This window comes from Panthera pardus, unplaced genomic scaffold (assembly GCF_024362965.1).
Source record: "Panthera pardus isolate Hobbes unplaced genomic scaffold, ASM2436296v1 HiC_scaffold_17, whole genome shotgun sequence".
NCBI lineage: Eukaryota > Metazoa > Chordata > Mammalia > Carnivora > Felidae > Panthera > Panthera pardus.
Window position 1 is genome coordinate 59,639,118 of NW_026526732.1, and position 15,502 is coordinate 59,654,619.

The following is a 15,502-nucleotide window of genomic DNA, read 5'->3' on the forward strand; positions in this document are numbered from 1 at the left end:
TATGCTAAAATTATATCCATACACTGGTAATTTCCTATCCATCCTGCCAAAATTTTCTTTTCTTTCAAATCAGGCTTCTATATGCTTTAATTACAAAGGTCAGAAACAAGATTACCCTTGCTTTGTATAAATATCTCATTCTAAAACTCATTATACCAATATTTCCAAAACTGGATTTTCTCCACAGATTTCCTTTTTTGGTAAATGTACATCTATGGTTCATTTTAAAAGGATTCCTTGGTCAGATATTTGAAGAATACTCCATCACAAATGCACTTCTCATAAATTCACATCATATGATAGCAAAATACGAGCTTCTATCTACCCATTAAAAAAAGGAAAAAGTTTAAAAAAAATTGCTTAAATGATCAGATTAGGGCACATGGGTGGCTCAGTCTGTTGAGTGTCTGACTCTTGATTTCAGCTCAGGTTATGATCTCAGGGTTCCTGAGATCAAGCCCTGAATTGGGCTCTGCACTGACAGTGCTGAGCATGCTTGGGATTCTCTGTCACCCTCTCTCTCTTCCCCTCCCTTGTCCTCTTTCTCTAAATATAAATAACTTAATAAATAAATAAATAAATAAATAAATAAATAAATAAATACATTAATACATAAATAAATACATAAAATGTTTAAATTATTTTTAAGGAAATAATTTTTCCCTGTAGATCTACTAATGTCCCTTCAATTATTTTATTTTTATCTCAATTTGAAAAGTACTGCCTTAGATAACAATAATTGCTACTCTTTTTTTTTTTTAATGTTTATTTATTTTTGAGAGAGACAGAGACAGAGCATGAACGGGGAAGGGCAGAGAGAAAGAAGGAGACAGAAAATCCGAAGCAGGCTCCAGGTTCTGAGCTGTCAGCACAGAGCCCGAGGTGGGGCTTGAACTCATGAGCTGTGAGATTATGACCTGAGCTGAAGTCAGATGCTTTACCGACTGAGCCACCCCGGTGCCCCCAATAATTACTATTCTTATTACATCGGTACTCTCCATCAAAACTATGTTTCTTGTTAGATATTTCTGCTTGTCCCTGCTTAGATATCTTGCTCCCTGGCTTTGAATTTACACATCATTACACCATAGCTAATCAAGTTGCATTTTCTTTTTTTGTATGCTCTTTTTCATCTAATGATCTATATGCTTCATGAAGCATCAGCTCATAAAAATTCATATCACACTGCTCACCTTAAGACATGTCTCCACACCTGGCTTTTGAGTCCCCTTATTAGATACTTTTGAGGATCAAGAGTTGTAACAGTTATTTAAATATATTTGTATATTAAAATTGATGAAAAAAACAATTTGGGGTGGGGAGGGGGAAGTACACAGCCTTTGTTCTTCCTAACAGCATTAAAATCTTTTTAACATTTTGTTAAAATCTGGAGGGGCTGGCTGGCTAAGTGCCGTTTTTCATAATGACAAATCCTTTCCGTCAATGTCCTAGAGAACTTCAACTTCTTTTGTTTTATATTTTGTAGTTATCCAGATCATTATGATGATATTGTGTGCTGGGAATGGCACAGACTTAAGTAACATTCTGGTAGTTGCTCCCTTTGAGTCTGGGAAGATATTTCTCTGAAGTCTACTCATAATTTTAGATTTCTTCTAGCTGGTCATTACTCCAAGATATTGTGCACTTTATGAAATACAGTTATGTACATATCTTGTGGGTATGAGACTATACCATAATCACTAAGCATATGTTATTTCAAGGGCTTGACTCAAAGAACTTTAATAATTCCCTAATTATTCCTTTTACTTTGAAAGAATTTCATTTTCTTTTTTGTTGTTGTTTATTTTAAGAGAGAGAGAGAGCGGAGAAGGGGAAGAGAGAAAGGGAGAAAGAGAGAATCCCAAGCAGGTCCCTCACTGTCAGCGCAGAGCCCAATGCAGGGTTCCAATTGGCGAAACACAAGATCATGACCTGAGCCAAAATCAAAAGTCGGAAGTCTAACTGACTAAGCCACCCAGGCACCCCTGAAAGAGTTTCATCTGATAAATGTTTCTGAAACATATACCCAAGAACTTGAAGCCCTTTAAGTGTGGGCTTAAGACAAGGCTACTTGTCAGTTATTGGTAATCAAGCATTCATTATTCACCTTATTTCACCCATCATCTAGCACAGTGCCTATCACACAGCAAGCATTCAACAAATTCTTTTTGAATGAATATTCAATCAATTATAATATATAGAGTATGATATAGCCAAAATAAGTCAGGGTAGAGCTTCTGATATAGGACATCTTCTAAGGCTCTTGTTAAAATCAGTAGAATAAGTAGAGTCCATAAACAGCCTTATTTCACACTTCTAATATTGACCTTATGGAATAAGTTTGGGCAACAAGTCACTTTATAAATTCTTATGCATTCCTTGCATTTAATCAACAGCCAGCAGTTTTCCTTGGTCAGTGCTTTAATAAGTAAAAGAGCAGCTAGCCCAGAAGATCTGAGGGTGTCTGCTGGAATTTCAACTTCCATTCTTAAATTACAGTGCTGTTGGCAATGTGAAATTTTATGAAATGGCTCCCTGCTCCCTATCCTGAGATGAGTGCTAAGTGCCATAAATGCACAACAAATTTTGAGTGCTTTTAGAGCTGTATCTATTTTTTACCATTCTTTCCATCAAATCTTCCAATAAAGATAGAACCAGAGCACATTCTCTTAGAGCCTTTGCCTCAGCAGAAGATGGGTTTTATTATCTCAAAGGACATTTTCCTTCCCATATTTGTTTTTAAGAAGTGCTAAGACAAATTTTACATTTACATTCCAGATTTAATTTTATATTTCCATATTTCCAGATTTATTCAGTGTTTCTATTTACTTATTTTATTCATTTCCCATTTTATTTGGTCAATAATATTGTTATACAGTACCATAGCATCATTGTTCATTTTCTCTTAGAATTTGCCTCAGTTTGTAACTAAAAATTAATTTCTGTGATTATTTAATGCTCATTTACCCTAATAAGTTATAAATTCCACAAGGGCAGGGGTTTTATTTGCTTTGTCAACACACAATAAGGACACAATATTTGTTGGGTGAACACATGCATAAATAAAATAATATATTAATTACTAAATAATTGGTCATGCGTGCTTGCAATGTTATCTTTAGTCATTTCATATGAACCCAAACTATACCTAGATCTTTAATCTATATATAATAATTATAATATATTTATTTCAAATGAAGCCTTTAATATATATAGCAACTAAATACTTTCATGGGGCCCATTTCACACTTCCTGTGAGATAACAGCTAAATTGGTATGAAGTTCTATCTCCCTCTTTACATTTTCTTTTCTAGGCATCCAACCAAAACCCTTCAATTTGATAGGAGTATAAGGAGTCCATTAATTAGAATCATAGAAATAGAAGAGTAATCTGATCTTGAAATCAAATTATCAACATTATAATCACAGAATGGTAAACAACAGATAAAAGTGATCCATTCTCCATGATACCTTGTAATCTTTCTGCATTGGATATCTAGGGCCATCATTTCCTTGTTTAAAATTTTCCGGTGGTGCTCTACAGCTATAGAATAAAATCTCCATTCCTAAATGTGTTACACAATCCTTTCTTCAATCTATCACAGGCTTCTTCTCTTATTTTATCCACTTCTCCTTACATCTAACCTGCTAGCAATACACATTAAATGTACTTCCCATTTCCTGGGGAGCCACATTTCTACACTTCCTCCAATTTTCTGGTTGAACTTCTTCTCATTCAGGTAAATTTCTGTTCATCCTTCACTATACTTGCACACTTTTTCTTGACTGCCACAGAGATATACAGGATCCCTCTTTTTTGGTGCAATGGCATTACAGATACTCTAGGACAGCATTTGGTATATCATATTCTAATGTTTTTCCATGTCTCTTTCCCTACTAAGTGATAATATGAATGCCCTGGGTGGGGGGGACCATGTCTGAGTCATGGTTTGGTTGTTTTGTTTTGTTTTGTTTTGTTTTGTTTTACTATATTACACACACAGGTGTGTATAGTACTTATCACAGGTGTTAGATTCCAGGCATATAGTGATGAATAATGTCACATGAGCACTACCTTTCTAGAGTTTTCACTGCAACAAAAAATACATATATTGGATAACATTTTATAAATATGAGGATCATTATAATGAAGAACACAATATTATATAGTCTTGTAACAGATGAAACTATCTTAGTCTGCTGAGTAGACTCAGCATTGGTTGCATTGCTTTGAAAATAAGGGTCGGGAAAATAACTCTCTTTTGCTGCTTTTTGCCTACATTTCTTCTATTTCCTTTCTATCACATTTCTGTTTTAGGAAGGTATATATGGGAAGGAAAAATGATAGTGAAAGCATCCCAAACCCACTTAGTTAATTTCTTCTAGATACAGAAGATAGAATTAGGTATAAGATATCAGGGTCATGATGGAATGGAGCCAAAAATAAATGCATTGTTAAAGTAGAAATGAGAGAGGAAAAGTAAAAAACCATAAGGCAGAGACTACATGCATTTAGGGAGCAAATGTGTATATAAATATCAAGTGGATGTACCACCAAGGACATCATAGATATAACAAATTTTAAAGTATGTATATTCAAAATCAATAACTGGCTTAAATTTGATAGAGATTGTGGGGTTTTTTTCCCTTTGCAGTAGACCTCAAAATGCAATGTCTTTATGACTTCTATAGAAAAGCAATGTAAATGTATTCTATTTGAAAGACTATTTGCAGAATCCTCAGGAGAACATTCAAGTATCTAAAATAACAAAAGGAGATGCTTATATGAAGCACAAAAAAGTCTATTAATAAAAAATTCAAGTTATACAGTATGAGTTTTAGCCAGTTGCCCTTTATTCATATTCTGAATAGTCTCTAACTTATGTGAAAAGAATAAGAAGGGCAAATATTATCAGCATATTATGAAAAAGTAAACTATTTTCACTGGTTCTGACATCTTTCATATATATTATTTAAAAAGTAGCTGGTGAAGTAGATTTGTGGTCACATTTCTTCTCTGGGTATTAAATCATGAAACTCTGACACTAAGTATGAAAATAGAAATAGTTTTATACTGGAATCCTGCCTTCCTTACAATTTTTCATCTGCATAGTAATCATTTGAAAGTGATAAGAATGGAAATGTCAGCAATACTTTCCTAAGTATGATGTTTTCATTCCAAATCTAATATCAAACTATAATGAACAAATTACAAAAGTTGGACCATTTTAAATAAAGTCATCATTGTAGTTAATCATCAAGTACCCCAAAATTGGGAGAGAGGATGTATTTTTGAAAAGAGTGAGTATCTATCCTCTAAGGTAGAGCTCAAGTCTGATTGCAATTTGATCTGACTGCTTTCTCCTCACTGAGATCTACCACTGAGTCCCTGTGTTATATAACAGACCACCTTTCCAGGTTGTATTCTCCATAATTTGTGTTCAATTTATTTTTTCACAAATGTCTCCTTAAGAAAGGGGATGTTGTATATCTATATTTTGTATTCATTATTTTACAGAGCGAAGCAGGTTGTACAGTGATAAAATTTCTTATAGATAAACCAAATACAAAGGAAGAATACATGTCTTTAGAGATACTGTTCTCTGAATACATCTTGGGACTCTGTTCACTAAACATTCAAGAAATGCTTGGAAGGAAAAACTTTATTTTATTTATTTATATAATGGTCTACAATAGGAATTATCTCATCTTTATAGAGTAGATATCAATCACCTTCTTCCCCCCAAATGATGGTTAGCTAACTACAGTATACTGATTACGTGATGGCAAAACCCTAGTTAAGTTCCATAGGAAAACATTTCCATGTGGTTAGGAATGGGTTATATTAACAATCTGCCTTATCTACAATATATTTGAGATGTCTGATTACTTAAAGAATAGACAGCAAAAACCTAAGATACAAATAACTTAAAAACCACAATACATCCTTTCAATAATGATAAAACATTTAAGACATTCCTTTGTAATTCTTTGTGGTGCATGTGTCCTGATCCAAATACTACAAATATAATATGTTCAATCTTTTTTTATTTAAAAACATTTTTTTTAATGTTTATGTATTTTTGAGAGAGAGACAGAGAGAGACAGAGCGTAAGAGGTGGAGGGGCAGAGAGAAGGAATCACAGAATCCGAAGCAGTCTCCAGGCTCTGAGCTGTCAGCACCAAGCCCAATGCAGGGCTCAAACTCACGGACTGTGAGATCATGACCTGAGCTGAAGTTGGACACTTGACGGACTGAGCCACCCAGGCGCCCCAATCTTTATTACAACCCAATTACGTAGACATGTTTGCCCTCACTTACAGATGAGGATGCTGAGTCTCAGACAGGCTCAGTGACATCAACTAAGACACCTATGACATTCCAATGGGTTTGAACATAAGTCACCTGACTACAATGGCCCCACATTCTATACAGCATGCTAAGAAAATGCCCTTCACATGAGGACCATCAAATGCAAGACAGCCATATTTGGAATCTAGTATTTCCACATTTTACCTCTGTGCTTTGACTCTTTTCCCCTGTAAGAATGATTGATCTTACTTAGTCCTACAAACCAAAGGGTAACAATCTGGCATAGTCAATCTGGCTAACTAATCTATAATAGAGTTTGAACCCATGGCCTTGGACAAATCTGCACAAGACGCTAATTAAATGAATGAAATGATCCAATGTTTGCATATAAAATCTATCAGAACTAGCTCTGTTTTCATGAAAATTATCCATTTATGCATTGTTTGGGCACCATTTGGTCAGCATTTACACTATTAATGAAAACTGCTCACACTGGTGCTTACAATTCATCAAATTCCCTCTGGAAGCTTCCTAGATTCTAGCACGCAGAGTTTGTTGATGATCTGTGGAGCAGGCATAGTTTACTGAGACTCTCATCTGTTTTCAGTGACAGGAAATCTAGACTTTAACAGTATGCCAGAAATATACAGCTTCCACAAGTGTAATTTGACTTTTTTTTGTTTAATTCAGGCCCTGAAAATTATTAGATCTTGATTTAGCCTTGCAAAATCGCTTCACCAACATTAAAATTATGCTGCTTAGGCAATGAAAAGATAGAATGCATTTTAATGGAAGGTTTGACCTGCAGAAAGATGAATAATTTGCATCAATTTTTGTGCATTATGTTCAACTAATGAAGACAAATGTATTCATTCACTTCAGTAAAGCTGAAGAACTGAAGGCCAGCGATTTTATGCATCTATAATGATGAATATTATAGTACTTATTATATGATGGATTGAGAATTTTAGAAATGGATGGTGAGCAAAACAGAGAAAAAAACATGCTTCTAATACTGATTTCTATTTTTATAAACACTGGCATCTGCCTTAAACAAACAACATGCCTCTCCTAACAAAATCTATATCTCCCACTTCATCAAAGAACAAGAAAGAAAGAAAGAAAGAAAGAAAGAAAGAAAGAAAGAAAGAAAGAAAGAAAGAAAGCAGTGAGATCTCACGCATTTAACATTAGAAAATAGAAGTGAAGAAAGAAATTTTACATTGTTCATATGTTAAAGTTGTATACTTCTACAATAAAGGTGGCTCAGTCGGTTACGCGTCTGACTTGGGCTCAGGTCATGATCTCACAGTTTGTGTTTTGAGCCCTGCATCAGGCTCTGTACAGACAACTCAGAGCCTCGAGCCTACTTCGGATTCTGTGCCTCCCTCTCTCTCTCTGCCCCTTCTCTGCTTGTTCTCTCTCTCTCCCTGTCTCTCAAAAAATGAATAAATGTTAATTTTTTTTTTTTTTAAAGAGTCAATGATACAACCTCTTGCAACATTTTTTACTTTAGGCTGATTATGGGTAAGAGCATTGTAATGAGATAAAAGTTACCTGAGAATCATTAATAGGATTACTACTATTTCATATTCATTAACATAAAACTTGTTATAAAACAGTTTACAAAGGTAAAATTAAAACCCTATTATCAAATAGGAATATATCCTAGCATTTATAATTAAATAATATAACAGAAATAAAATGTATATAACAATTTTGTGTGTGATAAAATGATCTTTAAATCTAACCTTAGTGTTCAAAAGCATTATAAAAATATCTACTTTACGTTAATCTTTTCTTCATTTTTATATTTCCACTTTACATCTTCATGTATTACACTTATTTCAGTAGTTGTATGACTATGATATGACTGAGTTAATTTGGATTTTGTTCACAGAAATAGTTATTCACTGACTGCTTAAAACTTACTAATGAGTTAAGCCCACAAGTAAAATGGGAACAAATTATATTATAGAAAACTTTTGCATCAACAATATGCACAGACATGAACACAATCCCTCCATCCCCTTCTCAGCTGACACATATTTTATATATGTGATTAAAGTCATGAGGAAGTAACAAATGAAGCATTCTACTAACTCCTTGTTAAAAATAGAAATAGTTTTAATGAGACCGTTCAGTCACTTTATAATATTTCTACCAAATTGAACACAGCAAACCAAAATAACACCAACTGGCTCTAATGGATTTTTTGAGACTGCTGCTTTCCTACCAGCGCATGGACTGCTGAGTCTGCCTAGTCTTCAAAGTACAATGTGCATTCAATATTCGAAAGAGAGAAACCAAGAAGGCTTTTAGTCCGGGCAGTAAGAAGGGAGGCAATGCAGTAGAAAATGCCATTAAGTAGAAATGCTCCCTGTTCAGATAAATAGATTATCACCTATGGTGAATTAAAAGTCAAGATTGCAACTGCTCACACATTTTAAATATTCCTTAATGAAAACTGCTGCGATTTGCTTTTTTGCTTTACCCCATCTAGAGTTGTTGTGTGTGTGTGTGTGTGTGTGTGTGTGTGTGTGTGTGTTTCTTAATTTAATTCTTTTGAATGGCATAGGAAGTTCGGTTAACTTAAGAGTAAGAACACCTACAACTTCAAAAACCTACCATACAGTAAATATTACGTTGAAATAACAGTGCTGCCGTCAGGAAAACTGTGAAAGGGATGTGATGTCACCCCAAGCTTAATTAAACCAGCATCTGCTTATTGAGCATTTGCCTTCACATCATTGTTGATTGCTCCACTAAGGTATTTTTGCGTAAACAGAGCTTCCCTGATTAAATAGCTTATACTGGAGTCTTTCAGCGATTTCACAGCACACTTTGGGCAGTTATCATCATACTCAGAATGATGAATGGTGAGGGTTGCCCCTGGATGAGTCACACCAGAGGAGGCCTACCTTGCAGGCTAACAAGAAGTTGCATGGGCTATTGGGGGACAAAGGAAAATATATATAATTTTTGAAACATTTCTGATTTCTCAGTCCAAAAGAGACAAAGTCTTTTTCTGTTTTAATCTCCTGCACGTAATCACATGTGCCTCTTTGACAATGTCTGACCATCTGAACAACACTAAAAGCAAAGAGAGTTCCTCTCTCTTTGATCACATTCACGGTATTTGTAAAGATGAAATTTTCCCTATGGATCATGGCTCCTGCAGAATATGCACTCAAAATCCTGAGGTATTTCTGGTACTGATCTAAATTTTCAGAACCTGAGCCCACATGTCTCTGCTTTGAATATACTGACCTCATTAACTTTTGCTGTGAAAAGAACAAGAGCTTCAATTAACGTTTTCATACAAGAATGATTTTTTTTTGATTTATGCTTAAACAAAATTTTCAAAGTAAATATATTATCAATAATCTTTAATATACTTGAACAATGATGATACAATAGGCAAATGCTAGTTAACTAGTTGAAAATGCAGATTATGATATTGGCTGAAAGTTTATGGGAAGTCAGAAATCTCATTCAAGTGCTAGAGTTGCATGTCCTTGTGTTTATTAATGACTAAATAAAAATAAATAATTCATGAAGCCATATTTCTAGTAGAAGTATGGCAGAGCAAATCATAAATTACTCCCTGGAATCTTTTTCTCAGAAGTCAAGTATTTAAGGGAGTGAAGTATGAAATGCCTCTTTCTAGATTGTACTTCTCTGATGAAATGATATGAGAGTTAAGACTCACTTATAATGTATGGAGTCTCAAAATTTATTTTACACTGTTATGAATGAATAAAATTCAATTCACTAAAGAAGTTAACATCCGGTCAAACAGAAGAAAACAAGTTATCTAAATAAGAGAAACAAAAAATATATTGCAATACATGCAGGTGAATGATTTGAATATTTTTCTTTTAAATTATTGTTTTCAACTTTATCTCATTCAGAATTAGACTAAAAATAAAATATAGGCTACATGCATTAAATAACTTTTAGTGATATGAGAGTTTAGTAAATTAAAGTTAATATTTGGCTTTGACTATAAAGAAGAATGTGCTAAAATATTCTTCTTTGTCTATTATTTTACTGTATCATAGTATTTTCCAGATTTTGAATTTTTATTCCCATGTATTGATAATTTTACATTAACATTCCAAGAATGTCCTATAAAAGTTAGAAGTTTATCATGTGTTATTGCCTAATTAAAAAATTACTTTAATGAAAACACTAACATACTATTATTTCCCCATTTATCTACACACTACAAAGAAATGAATCCATTTAGATACAACTTGATATCTATAAGTTTCTCAAGCAAGTGCCCTTGCCAAAATCAATGAATATTTTCCACAATAACTCAGCTTTCTTCAGAAGGGCAAAAGTTGATCTGATCAGCTGAGTTGAACAGATAAAAGAAAAAAACTACATCCTAAGGCTTATAGTTTAATTTGTTTTGTTCTTTCATCTTATCTAAAAGATAAGCTTTAAATTAGAGGAAATAGAAATTCTAAGTGCTGTGCCCAGTATATTTTCCTCAATTCAAAAAGTTATATTAAAATATAGCTTGTATTATATCTATTAATATTTTGAATTGTTTTATATTTTCCTTAGTAAGTCTCTACCTTTTAATAAAAGGTTTCAGGGGTTAACAGTGTCAGGGGTAAAGAGGGATTGAAAATTTCCTTTTGTATGCTTCAATAAATTATAACAGAGAACTCCTTAGAACTGATTCAAGTATTGGGGCACCTGGGTGGCTGAGTCGGTTAAGTGTTCGACTTTGGCTCAGGTCATGATGTCACAGCTCATGGGTTCAAGCCCTACATCAGGCTCTGTGCTGACAGCTCAGAGCCTGGAGCTTGCTTAGGATTCCGTGTCTCTGTCTCTGTCTGCCCCTTGCCTGCTCATGCTCTGTCTTTCTCTCTCTCAAAAATAAATAAATAAATAAATAAATAAACAAACAAACAAACAAACATTTTTTTTTTAAATTAAAAAAGAGAACTAGTTCAACTATTATCTTTCTTTTTAAAATAGTTTTCACATCTGAAATAACCCAGTGGGTTTTTGAGATTTGTATAATACACTATTTTGATTTACTTTTAGTAAGCATTTCCTCAAAGTGAGATAGTATGATAGAGACATTCCTGGTACACTGGTACATTGTATTTACAACAACAAACAACCAAGGAAACAAAAATATTTCAAGTTCAAGATTTTATATTAAGTAGAAGTCAAAATTATTTTGGAAATTTTAAAATTATAAGTGCTATTATGTAACTATCACTAACTAAAATACCTGTGCTAGTCTGCAAAGTTCTCACACCACTTCCTCAAATCTTACTTCCCATTACCCTGGATTTCTCAAGTTAGTTTACTGAGGTCATCACATTTCATAATGTAAAATGCCACATTTATTATTAGCTATAAAAAGTACTTGTTTTCTCTGCTTATAAATCTTGCTGCACGATCATATTTTCAGATGTAGAATTTATGTGCTCAACAAATGATAGCGGGTCCACAGAATGCAGGTGCAGTTGCGTAGGCTTACGACAACAAAGAAACAAAAATCTCTGCCTTCATCCAGATAATATAAAGCAGCAGAAGATGGTGAAGACATATGAGAATTTCACTTCTTTCAGAAACAACACTGAAAAATACATTTATTTGCTCTAGCTCTTTCCAAATGAAACTGCAAGCCAATGAGAGCCTAACAAATTACTGCTCACAGCTCTCATAAGTGTTTACAACTGTGCTTAAGTTTTAAAATTTATTCTAAGACATCAGTGAACCATATTTCTCCATGTAGTTTCTAGCCCAATTTAGAACAAACTCTCTGAATTTGTCAAGCATACTATCAGAAAAATTGTTGTAAGTTTAAATTAAATAGACCTTAAGTTTTCTTAGTATAACCTAATTTTACCAATTAAAAAAAAAATCTAGAAGTCATAACTCAAGTGACTTGCCCAAGATTAAAAGACAAGGCTAAATTAGAATATCATTGGGGGAAAAAAAGAGTATCATTGGGCATAATACTATATGATGACATTTTTTAATTGAAGTATAATTGACATAAATCTTGTTAGCTTTAGTTGTACATCATAGCGATTCAGTATTTTTATACATTACAAAATGATTTCCATGTTAAGTCTAGTTATCATCTGACACCATACACAACTATTACAATTATTGACTCGATTCCCTATGCTGGACATTGCATCTTAATGATATTTATTTTATTACTAGAAGTTACTATTTCTTAATCCCCTTCACCTATTCCACCTGCCTTTCTACCTCTCCCTCCTCTGGTAAGCAACAGTTTGTTTCCTGTATCTATGAGTCTGTTTCTGTTTTTATTTCTTTGTTCATTTTGTTATTTAGATTCCAGATATAAGGGAAATCACACAGTATTTGTCTTTCTCTGGCTTACTTCACTTAGCATAATACCCCTCTCACGTATTGCAAGGTTGTTGCAAATGACGATACTTTCTAATAGCACATTATTGGTCTATTGCCGAAAATATAAATTTGCTTATACACCTTTTCATAAATGAATGAAAGTATACTTGAAAAGTTAGCAAAGAAATCACTCATTACAAATTCCAGATAAATGGTACACGAACTCATGAAGTTGGTGAGTTCATTATATAATTCTTACCAAGGGAAAGAATCATACCAGATCTAACTATGGTGAATGCCACAGTTTGAGGACTCCATCAACACAAAAACTTTGCTCCTCAAGCAGGAATTATGAAAATTCAATCATTAATAAACATTTATCATATATTAGAGTTAATTATAAAACTTTGGAATTAATACATACATTGGCATAACAACAGCAAGGCTTTGGGAGGTTTTTTTTTTTTCTGTTTCAGGCAAAAAAGTGGTTAGTTCTATGTGCAGAATTTATAAACAACAATAATATCAACTATCACCGCACACTAGGTAGTCAAAACACATTAAAAATAAAATATTCCACCTCAAAAATATTTTCTGTGCATCTAAGTTCTAAACAATTACTGTTGAGTTTTAATAGCCCAACTTCTATTAAGGTTTGAATTAACATACATTTAATTTTTTATTCTTTAATAACATTCTACTTAATTTGGAGAATTCCCAGTATACAATTTACTTCCAACACATCTGATTTCAGCTACGTTTGCATACTTTGGGAATAAGAATCCAAGATTTTGAGGGTTTTTTTGTTTTCTTGTTTTCATTTCTATAGTTACTATGGAAGCATTATTTGGGGTCTACTATATTAATATAGCAATTTGTAGTATTACAGGAGATAGTATCTCAAAATTCTCTCAAAGCTAGTTCAAACTATTTTGAATTACATAACAAATTAGAGAAAACTTCATCTAATATGATAGAATTTAGTGTAGAATTTTTTTGTGTGTGAAGTCATTATATAAGGTGGAAAGGTTTTGGATTTACCAGACATTTGAAAGCTGCTAGAAATGATCTCAAAGAAGCAAAGACTCTTTATAGTATTGTAATTTCTGGAATTTATTTTGAAATTGGATTTTATAAATCTATGCCCCACTTTGTAACTATTGTATACATGTTAGTTCATTTCAAAGAAAATTTTCAAAATTAACTTAAATTTATGAGTGAAGATAAATTGACAAATGTGACTATGCTATTTATTAAACATGAATACATGAAGATCAGTTTTGGCCTGGTCATTGACAAATTTGCAGAAGTTAAGGCTAAGGAAAAATTTAAAGTTATTATTTGCTATTGTGATGGGCCAGTGAATAGCTGTTTTCCCCTTTATTTCAAAAATTACACTGTTGCTAATTAAAACATGTTAACCTGTTATTTTTTCCCTTTTATATAATATTAGTTTTCTGTTTCTGCTGTAACAAATTACCATAAATTTATTGGCTTAAAACAACACCAGTGTATTGCCTAATATTTCGAAGGTCACAAGTCCTAAAAGTGATGTGTCTGCAGGACTGCATTCCTTCTTCAACCTCTAAGAAAGTATGTTTTCTTGCATTCTAAACTAATTCTTACAGGTCCTTTACTCCATATTTAGTTCAGCAGGTAGCATTCTCAAATTTCTCTCCGTCTCTTTTCCCCCTCAACTTCCCAACACCATGGTCTGAAGGTTTGTGACCACCCAAATTCTTATGTTGAAACCAATCTTCAATAGGATGGCATTTGGAGGTGGGGTTCTTGGGAGGAAATTCATTATTAGATGTGGCTGTCATGAATGAGCTTATAAAAGGGACTCCAGAGAAATCCCTGACTATTCTGTCATGTGATACCCATCTATTACACAGAAAGCAGGTCTCACCAGACAAGGAGTCAGCTGGCACCTAGATCTTGGACTTCCAGTTTACAGAACTGTGAAAAATAAAGTTCTACTCTTTACTCAATCTCTGGTATTTTGTCACATGTGCTGGAATGGACTAAGACATTCTTCCTTTCCCTTCTTCTATTGTCATGTCTCCTTAACTGTGACTCTGACCCTTGCTACTTTTTTATAGGGATCCACCTAGTTAATCCAAAATAATCTCCCTATCTCAATATCCTTAACTAATCACATCTGTAAGATCTCCTTTGTCATATAAGGTCACATGTTCACATATTTTGTGGATTAGACTGTGGATATTTTGGGGGATCCATTATTAAGCCCACCACATATACACATGTACTGTAATATTGCATGTTAATACACTTATTTATCAGATGAATATACATATTCATATATATTATACACATACATGAAGTCCAATAAATCAAAATGTCCATTGTTTGCCTTTTCTGGCAATTATTATCCTTTATTTCATTTCATGACTATTATAGAGAATAATTTTGTCATATGAAAGCAAAAGGATGTCATAAATAATTAAACCAGATGTCAAATGACCTAGATATGTTACTGGAAAACAGTCTGCTATTTCTCTTAAAACAAATATCTTCTCTGTGGTTTATATACACAATGGAATACTACTTGGCAATGAGAAAGAATGAAATCTGGCCATTTGCAGCAATGTGGATGGAACTGGAAGGTATTATGTTAAGTGAAATCAGCCAGGCAGAGAAAGACAGATACCGTATGTTTTCACTCATGTGTGGATCTTGAGAAACTTAACTGAAGACCATGGGGGAGGAGATGGGGAGAAAAAAAAAGTTACAGAGAGGGAGGGAGGCAAACCATAATTGACTTTTAAGGACTGAGAACAAACTAAGGGTAGATGGGGGTTAGGGGAG

The 15,502-nt window shown here is 33.5% G+C and overlaps 1 protein-coding gene across 6 annotated transcripts in view; it reads right to left on the minus strand.

The window, feature by feature from the left end:
* GRIK2 (glutamate ionotropic receptor kainate type subunit 2) overlaps positions 1-15,502 on the minus strand; it is a 654,159-nt gene that overhangs the window by 21,611 nt on the left and 617,046 nt on the right. The window lies entirely within an intron of this gene.